The 7,500-nt window shown below is 37.0% G+C and overlaps 1 protein-coding gene across 2 annotated transcripts in view; it reads right to left on the minus strand.

Annotated features, from left to right (window-relative positions):
- Positions 1–7,500, minus strand: part of LOC135214258 (protein numb-like) — a 138,766-nt gene that overhangs the window by 63,923 nt on the left and 67,343 nt on the right. The window lies entirely within an intron of this gene.

Consider the following 7,500-nt stretch of genomic DNA (forward strand, 5'->3'; position numbering starts at 1 on the left):
CCTTGGTATTGACGCGAGTGGGATTTCCTCCGAGAAATTGGCATTTCTCATTATTGGATTCGTACGGTTAAACAGTATCAACATATATACATATATACACAAACACACACACATATCTATACGCATATACATATATCTCCGGACATTTTACGGATACTTGCCAATGAGGACAGGTTTGCCCTTGAAAGTTTGTAACTTACTTAATAAATAACTCTGCTAGATACCATCCAGTTTGAATGAGGTCTTTTTAGTAATTCTACTAATGCACAGAACAACTGTGTATGTGATAAGTTAATATAGATATATATATATATATATATATATATATATATATATATATATATATATATATATATATATATATATATATATATTAACAGGCCGAGTGAATAAGACTCAGCCTACCACTCTATATGAAACAAAAGGCCCAAGTTCGAATCCTGGCTGAGGCAGATAAACTTATCACTTATATCTCTAGATATTATAAGTGATAAGTCTTTGGGGGGGCCAGTTACCCCCAGGGGACTTATTATTTATAATGTCCTTTACGTGTAAGTTACTCCCACGGTGAAGTCGATTCGACATTATCATAGACATTTCTATATATTTTTTAGGAAACATTTCTATATATCTTCTTATCCTCAGAGCTAAACCTCTTTTAAAATAAAAATAAAAACTTCTGCTGACAGATGGTTCAGCCGATAAATGAAAAGATCTACAATGAAACTTGAAACAACACCAATGTTTGATTGACTACAACACAAATACATTAAAACAAGGACCCAAATAAAAGGGAAAATTAACAAAGAAACTTCGCAAATGGCCCTGTCTTCTGCTGCTGGAAGGGAGAGAGAGCAAGCCTGAAGTCACCTGTATATTCAATTTAGGTCCATTATAATGTTCGCTCCCTGCTTCAGTACCACACACACACACGCACACACACACAGATATATATATATATATTATATATATATATATATATATATATAATATATATATATATATATATATATATATACATACATAATGTACATGTATACATATACATAGCATCATGGTTAATTTTACAGGGTGTCCATAAAGTCCCAGTACCATTACAACAAATAAATACTTGTATTGGTACTGGGACTTTATGGACATCACTGTATTATTCGTAATGACTTATAAAAATAAAATTCTTACAAACCGAAGAAAGTCAAAAGAAGGAAGTCAAAGGAAAAAGTCGGAAGACGAAAGACAAAAGAAGAAAGTCAGAAGAAGAAAGTCAAAAGAAGAAAGCCAAGCAAAGCAGAAAGACAAAAGAAGAAACACAGAAGAAGAAAGTCAAAAGAAGAAAGTCAAGCAAAGCAGAAAGGCAAAAGAAGAAGCACAGAAGAGGAAAGTCAAGCAAAGCAGAAAGGCAAAAGAAGAAACATAGAAGAAGAAAGTCAAGCAAAGCAGAAAGGCAAAAGAAGAAACACAGAAGAAAGTCAAGCAAAGCAGAAAGGCAAAAGAAGAAACACAGAAGTGAGTCAAAAGAAGAAAGTCAAGCAAAGCAGAAAGACAAAAGAAGAAACACAGAAGAAAGTCAAAAGAAGAAAGTCAAGCAAAGCAGAAAGGCAAAAGAAGAAAGAAACACAAGAAGAAGTCAAGCAAAGCAGAAAGACAAGAACACACAAGAAGAAAGTCAAGCAAAGCAGAAAGGCAGAAGAAGAAACACAGAAGAAAGTCAAGCAAAGCAGAAAGACAAAAGAAGAAACACAGAAGAAAGTCAAAAGAAGAAAGCCAAGCAAAGCAGAAAGACAAAAGAAGAAACACAGAAGAAGAAAGTCAAGCAAAGCAGAAAGGCAAAAGAAGAAACACAGAAGAAAGTCAAAAGAAGAAAGTCAAGCAAAGCAGAAAGGCAAAAGAAGAAACACAGAAGAAGAAAGTCAAGCAAAGCAGAAAGACAAAAGAAGAAACACAGAAGAAGAAAGTCAAGCAAAGCAGAAAGGCAAAAGAAGAAAGTCAAGCAAAGCAGAGAGGCAAAAGAAGAAAGTCAAGCAAAGCAGAAAGGCAAAAGAAGAAACACAGAAGAAAGTCAAAAGAAGAAAGTCAAGCAAAGCAGAAAGGCAAAAGAAGAAAGTCAAGCAAAGCAGAAAGGCAAAAGAAGAAACACAGAAGAAAGTCAAAAGAAGAAAGTCAAGCAAAGCAGAAAGACAAAAGAAGAAACACAGAAGAAGAAAGTCAAGCAAAGCAGAAAGACAAAAGAAGAAACACAGAAGAAGAAAGTCAAGCAAAGCAGAAAGGCAAAAGAAGAAACACAGAAGAAAGTCAAGCAAAGCAGAAAGACAAAAGAAGAAAGTCAAGCAAAGCAGAAAGGCAAAAGAAGAAACACAGAAGAAGAAAGTCAAAAGAAGAAAGTCAAGCAAAGCAGAAAGGCAAAGAAGAAACACGGACGACTCAAAATGCTGAATAGACAAAAGGTGGCGGGTGACTGACACAGCCACACAATACCCCCAATTAACACGCCCAACCAAGGGGGGGAGGGGGGGGGCTCACAGACTAAAAAGAAAGAGAGAGAGAGAGAGAAAAAGAAGGGGGGAGGATGGAGGGGGTAGGAAGTCAGGTTGTGAATTATTCTTCTTGGCTGGATTAATAACTTTGCGGACATGTTGTAGGGAGTGTTATGGTAATTTCCAGCATTTGTTAATTGTCAGATGAATAATAATATTATTATTATTATTATTATTTAATTAGTTTGCCGATTCGCATAATCCTCTTCTAAAGATTTGTTCTCTTGTGACTGCCGGACACTGAAGCGAGGAATAATAATAAAATAATAATAATAATAATAATAATAATAATAATAATAAGATCCTTACCAACGATAAACTGCAAGTCACCATACTCCAATAACTACACTAAGAAATATTCACATGAATCCGCATACATACATACATAAAACACAAATGCATATATATATATATATATATATATATATATTAATATATATATATATATATATAGATATATATATATATATATGATAATATATATATGTAATAGTGTGGCACAGTGTCGTTATTCCAAAAGACAATAACTTAATAATACTTAAGAAAAAGGCACGAAACGGATAATAAGGAAGAAAAGAGAAAAGGGAATAAGATAATGATTTTTCTAGAGAAGGGATTTTGTTACTCAAAAAAAAAAAAAAAACCTTAGGCTTTTTAGCCATTAGACATCTGGTTTTCATCTCCCCCAAAAAGCCTCTGTCCGTACCAGCGATTAGTGACCAACAAGAGATTATGGTCGACGAGGGATATCGCCCAGGCATCTTCGAGAAATTGGAAACTACTCTCATTAGCGCCTATGACTAATCGCCTTTCCCTTCGTGAACAGGTCATGGAGAGAGCCATCTTGGGGCATACGTTAAAAGGGAATTCTATGACCCGTTGTTCAAAGGAGGGGAGTGCCGACTCTTAAGTGCTCCACCCTCTCGAGATAGACCTAAGGACTTCGACGAATCAAAAGCCATGAGTGTTGGTCATAAGACAGCCCAAAAGAAGTATCAACGAATGACCTATGAGGTTACCAAGGGATACGCCCCTAAGAAGCCAGGACATGAAGAAGGAGGCGTATACAAATTCAAAGCCATACGAATCATTGTAAAAGGCATGACAGGAAGGCGGTCTTGTATAATGTCTGTAGCCACTAAGACACAAAAGGTCTTTCAGAAAATGCCACACCCAGTCAAAATCCAAAAATCCAAAGGCGGGGCTAAGGAGATTTCAACCCAACAAAAAGGGCAGACAAGAGAGAGAAGAAAGCACAGAGCAGAGAAAAAAGGGGAACAGAGAAGTCAAGAGAGAGAAACAAACCGGGGAGCCTTGAGGGAGAACTGCAGTGGCATGGCCGTGAAACAGAGAAGACAAGAGAACTGCAGTCGCGCAGCCGCGATCCGTAAAGAAGAAAAGACACAGAGTCCAGAGAAGAAGAACAGGTGCAAAAATGTGGTGTGCGAATCAATTAAGGACAGTGAAAGTACTTACTTTCTTCGCACAGATCTATGGTAACTTGCGCCGGGGAGGCTGTACTTTGGGGAATTTGACTTAAATAATTTTTCTTACCTTGCTGAAAGCTCTTGATCTGGAGTTCGTTAAAAAGGGTTCTAATTTTGGATGAGAAATTAATTGATATGTTCATACAAATTACGTTTTATTCTTCGTTAGGGATTCTTACAAAGGTTTTTCCACCTTCTGAGTTACTGGGCTCTTGGACTGATAAAACTTAATTTGCACTTGTTGCAATTACGAGTCTATAGGCACGAGGGAATTTTACTGAGTATTGGTTGTCACTTTCACTGTCCTTGATTGATTCGCACACCACATTTTGCACCTGTTTCTTCTTCTCTGGACTCTGTGTCTTTTCTTCTTTACGGATCGCGGCTGCGCGACTGCAGTTCTCTTGTCTTCTCTGTTCACGGCCATGCCACTGCAGTTCCTCCCCTCAGGCTCCCCGGTTGTTCTCTCTCTTGACTCTCTGTTCCCCTTTTTCTCTGCTCTATGCTTTCTTCTCTCTCTGTCTGCCCCTTTTTGTTGGGTTGAAATCTCCTTAGCCCCGCCTTTGATTGGATTTGGATTTTGACTGGGAGTGGCATTTTCTGAAAGACCTTTTGTGTCTTAGTGGCTACAGACATTATACAAGACCGCCTTCCTGTCATGCCTTTTACAATGATTCGTAGGCTTTGAATTTTGTATACGCCTCCTTCTTCATGTCCTGGCTTCTTAGGGCGTATCCCTTGGTAACCTCATAGGTCATTCGTTGATACTTCTTTTGGGCTGTCTTATGACCAACACTCATGGCTTTTTGTATGCAATAACAAGGGTGTCCTTGACTTCCTACTGAGATTGTGTATTGTGTTTATGCAAAATTTCATTGGACATTCTTACTGTAATTTCTGAGTAACCTTGTACATTAAACTATATAACTTCACTGCTTGATACTAAAACAAAATTGGCAACTCGGTTAAAGGAACCGGTTAGTGGTTAATACTTGTAGGTTTCTTCTACTGTGACAACAATTAGTTAGTTTTCACCAATCAATATCTTGTTAGTAAGTTTTCAACAACTACTATCTTGTTAATGAGTCTTCATCGATTAACATCTTATTAGTAAGTTTTCGTCAATCAACATTCTTATGGATTTGAACAAAATAAGTGTATTAATTACCCCTTCAAAATCATAATCATTTCTGAAACGAATTCTCTTATCTTAAAATCTCTTAATATCTATCTTAACCCGTCTTATTTATTCTTTTACTTCTAAGAATGTTCTTATGGAACGATTAAACTTAATATACGTCTTGAAATTCTTATACTGCGCATTGAATCGTTTCTTACATACCCAAATATTTCCCTTCAAGTCAAAATAAATTTGAAGTTAAGTGCACTTAACCCAAAACTCTTGCTACAAACGATAATTAAAGTAAGAATTGCAACAATAAAAGATTATTCCTAAGTCGACCGATGAAGGTAAACTTAGCAATAACGAAATCAAATAAATACATGGGAATACTTGGATGAATTAATGGGTTTGTTCTTCTGTTTCACTGAAAAGTGACTCTTCTATTTCTTAGGTTATATCTAGTTCCTTCTTCTGGAATTTCTTCTGACGTCTCTGTCATTTCGGATTCTTCAACTTCTTTGGTTCTCTTGACCTTGTCCTTGTTTATCCAAAATTCTTCTTCTTCTAATGATTCAGCATATGTGGAAGGCATTTGGTTATTCATTTTCATAACCTTTATCTTTGTCTCTTGTACATCTACGACCTTGTATGGTCCTGTGAATTTTGTGGCTAACTTATAATTAATACCACTTCTTACTTCCTTCTTAATATAGACTTCATCCCCTTTCTTGTAGTCTACAGGCCTTAATCCTTCTTGGTGCTTCTCTATCATATTCTGCTGGGCTTCTTCTTTAAATTCTTGTGCAATTGCTTGTGGATTACTTTAAAGTTTCCGATTCTTATCTTCATGATATCTTCAGAGTAAATTAGGCTGTATTGGCTGATTCAGCCATGCATAAGGTAATCTGGGTTCATATCCATCAAAGCTTTTTATGGGAGTTGCTCGAGTACTCGTATGGTGCCTTGCATTTAATGATAATTGGACTAAAAAGTAAATTGACGTCCCAGTCAGGATCCTGTCCTACTGTGTGACGCAATACGTCTAAAACCTTCCTGTTATTCCTTTCTACCAAGCCATTGCTAGCTGGGTGATATGGCTGTATCGCTACCTTTTTTACCTTAAAGGCGTTGCAAATTTCTTGAACTAATGAGTTGTTGAACTCGGTCCCATTATCAGAGATAATGAGCTGTGGGGCAGAGTATCTGCAAAATATCTTATCGAAGAGAGCGGTTGCACATTCCTTGGCACTTTTACTAGTTAGTGGTACCAACTCTGTATATCTCGTGAGCGCGTCGATACATACTAGATATTCTTATTCCCTTTACTCGTGGTATGAAGATTAGTGATAAGATCAATAGATACTCTTTCAAAAGGAGTCTGTGGGATAGGATATTTCCCTAGTGGTACTTCCTTGTCTGTTCTTCCCTTGTAGCTGTTGCATGTATTGCAGCTCTTCACATAATTACTAACATCCTTGTGAATTCCCTTCCAATGGAAAGTTCTTTGGATTAATCTAATTGTCTCATCCCTTCCTGGGTGAGCTCTCATGTCATCATCGTGCATTAGCTCAATGACCTTGTCTCTTAGACTCTTAGGTACTAATCTTTTGTGCAGTACACCTAGAAATTGACCAAATGGATCATATTTCGTGACACATCCAAATTAATACGCCCATCTATGTTCCGTTAGTGCATCTGTGGGACATCCAACCTTCCTACCTAGTTCGGTTAATTCTTGTTGGCTGTGTTTTCTTTCGTTTCTAACGTATTTAAACAGTTCCCTTATATCTTCATCTCTTTCTTGTTCCTTTATGAAATTTTGCCGGGAAAGCTCCTCTGTATAATGCATGGTGAGTACATTTACGTCATTGCACATTGTTTCATTCTTTTCTTCTTCTTGACTTATCATATTTATACTATCACCTTGTGACACATATCTTGATAATGCATCTGCTACCTTATTCGTCTTCCCAGGGACATATTTCACTTCTATATCATAATCTTGGGCTGTCATGAACCAACGGCTCTTCGTCCAGAAAAAATTAGGGTTCTTTAGCATTTCTACTGCGGCTGAATGATCCGTGAACACGGTTATCTTGTAACCAAAAATGATATATCTGAAAATGCTTTAAAGCGTCTATTATAGCTAGAGACTCGAGGTCGGTTACTGAGTAGTTCACTTCTGAGGGCTTTAATTTCCTACTGTAATAAGCTATGGCATTATACTTATTATCTTGTTTCTGCATTGAACATGCTCCTATACCAATGCGGCTTGCGTCCGTGGCTAAAAAGAATTCTTTGCCAAAGTCTGGGAAGCTAAGTACTGGGGATGTGTTAATCTTTCTTTCAATTCATC

This window comes from Macrobrachium nipponense, chromosome 45, assembly GCF_015104395.2.
Source record: "Macrobrachium nipponense isolate FS-2020 chromosome 45, ASM1510439v2, whole genome shotgun sequence".
NCBI lineage: Eukaryota > Metazoa > Arthropoda > Malacostraca > Decapoda > Palaemonidae > Macrobrachium > Macrobrachium nipponense.